The sequence below is a fragment of the Lactuca sativa genome, chromosome 8 (genome assembly GCF_002870075.4).
Source record: "Lactuca sativa cultivar Salinas chromosome 8, Lsat_Salinas_v11, whole genome shotgun sequence".
NCBI lineage: Eukaryota > Viridiplantae > Streptophyta > Magnoliopsida > Asterales > Asteraceae > Lactuca > Lactuca sativa.
The window spans coordinates 102,423,126-102,425,601 of record NC_056630.2 but is presented as its reverse complement, the minus strand read 5'-3'; the positions used below and the strand labels follow the sequence as shown (position 1 = coordinate 102,425,601).

Genomic DNA, 2,476 nt, shown 5'->3' with positions numbered 1-2,476 from the left:
TCACCCTTCTTCTCAGGTAGCTTACTCATCAATATCTCCGCGACTTCAGCAAGATCTTTCCTGGCAGCAAACAAACCCTTAAGCAAGTTAAAGTATTTGGGAGTTTGGAGCATTGTGTCCACGAATGGCATATTGACTTGTAAGGCTTTAACATGCTCCATGAAGGTTCTATAGGCTAGAACTTTTTCTGAAGGAATGGCTCTGGATGGGTATGGCAAAGGAGGGTTGTATGTCTTCAGAAAACTTGCTTTTTTATCCTTCCCGACTGGACTCGTCGAGTCCATTTTGGTGACTCGGCGAGTCGGATCGAGTTCTTCTCGTTCTGGTTCTTCTTCCTTTTCTGCCTTCCCTTTGGAAACCCTTAGTGTTTCTGCCAATTCTTCTTCACTGCTGGAGGTTATTACGCTCACGTTCTCCTTTCTTGGATTGGGCTCGGTGTTGCTCGGAAGTTGACCCGGTCTTCTTTCGTTTACTTGATGTGCAAGTTGGCCCAGTTGTTTCTCTATGTTGAGAATAGAAGCTTGCTGATTCTTCAACATGTTTCTGGTTTCCTGCATTGCCACATCATGATCATTATGCCTTTTCTCGGACGCGCTTATGAATTTTGTAAGTATGTCTTCTAAGTTCGTCTTCTTGTCCGTCACCGGTTCCTCCTTTTGATAATAACCCCTCTCCCTCTGCTTATATTTTTCTTCCTTAGCCTTTCTGTACTCTTCGTATGGGAGCCACTCCTTCTTCGGTTTCCTCCAGTCTTCATCATATCTGTCGCCACTGGAATAAAATACTTGAGCCTTTTTATTTCCATTCTCGTCTCGATCACAATCCTTTGTAAGATGGGGGCCGCCACAATTTTCGCATCCTACCCTAATAGCGTGGATCGTTTGGTCCATTTTCGTCATTCTTCGGTCTAGGCTATCGAGTTTAGCTATTACCGCCGCCATGCCATCGTTCACTGAGTTTACTGCTCCACGACTCACTTCATTCCTCGGATTGTGGTATTCTCTAGAATGCTTAGAGAATTCTTCAATCAATTCCTTTATTTCCGGAGGTGGCTTTCGGGTGAGCGGGCCTTGTGAATCGAGTAGTTGCCTTGTGGTGACATTTACTCCATCATAAAAGATGGAGACCTCCTGTTGGCTATTTAGATCATGGTGTGGGCAATTTCTAAGTAGGCTCTTGTACCTTTCCCAAGCTTCATATAGAGATTCTCCGGGTTGTTGCTCGAAGTTGGCAATGGCTTTCTTTAACTTGGCTATCTTGGAAGGTGGGCAGAAATGGTCAATGAACTCTTCTTTCATTTTGGCCCATGTGGTGACCGATCCGGGAGGGAGTGACTTCAACCAATCCTTTGCAGCTCCTTTGAACGTGACAGGAAGCATGCGTAGTAGCTGGACCTCGCGGGGCACATTAGGTACATTGAAGTAATCCGCCACGTCATTTACTTCATCTAAGTGCTTATAGGCGTCTTCATGATCTCTCCCGTGAAATGGTATCTCCTTGAGTTGTGCGAGAATATGGCCCTTTAGTTCGAACGTAGCGGTTGCGGGAATTGCGGGTTGCACAAGTCCCGGCCCGGTGTCATCACGCATCCTTTTCTTCCACTCCCCCATGGGGATCTCGTCAATATTAGCCATTGCGGTGGCTAAGTCTTCTTCAATATCGGATGTGTGCTCGCTTTCTTCTTCGGTCTCGTATTCGGTGTCTTTCGGGATCGGATCTTCGGTTGACAACGACGCACTGGATGCTCCTGCTTTGCTGCTCCTCTTCTTGCCAAACACGGATTTGAAGTTTTTGAGTGGTGAGTTCTTTGAAGAGGTGGTTTCTCCAACGGTTTTGCCTTTGTTTCTTCTTAATGCGGTTTCCGGATCTTCAAGAGGAGGAATTAGAGGTGTAGAAGATCCTCGGGTCATGAACTAACTGCAACTTAAAACAAAACAGAACGCGTAAAAAGAACAAAAAATTTAATCTGATTCAGCGTCAGACTCGCCGAGTCGGGGCGAATGCACTCGGCGAGTTCACGTGAAAATCAGTTTTTTTTTTTTTTTTTTTTTTTTTTAAACTTAAACAAAAATTGAACAGAAATTAACTTTGCGTAAGATGAATCTTACACAAAGGGTCGATTGAATTAGAATTTAATGCTAATTTTAGAACCGTTCCCCGGCAACGGCGCCAAAAACTTGATGTGTGTAAAACCCACTAGTTTTAAACCTACTTTTAATTATCAAATAACACACAAAAGGCAGTGAACCTATCAATTGTGGTATAGTTCAAGCAAGTAGGGTATCGAACACAGGGAACGGCAAATTAAATTAAAAACTAATTCTATCTAAATTACTTTAGCAAATAAGGGTTTTTCTCTAGTTTTACAAGACTAGAAACTTATTAAACAAAACTAATGCAAGGCTAGAAAAGAACAAATTAACTAGATTCAATAATGGGAAAGAAACTTCTGTTTAGTTCAACTCGGTTAACTTTA

At 43.1% G+C, this 2,476-nt stretch overlaps 1 non-coding gene across 1 annotated transcript; it reads left to right on the top strand.

The window, feature by feature from the left end:
• Positions 1–1,143: 1,143 nt before the first annotated feature.
• LOC128128253 (small nucleolar RNA R71) lies at positions 1,144–1,250 on the top strand. The gene has a single exon (XR_008226113.1). It is a non-coding gene; the product is annotated as a small nucleolar RNA R71 (small nucleolar RNA).
• Positions 1,251–2,476: the final 1,226 nt, after the last annotated feature.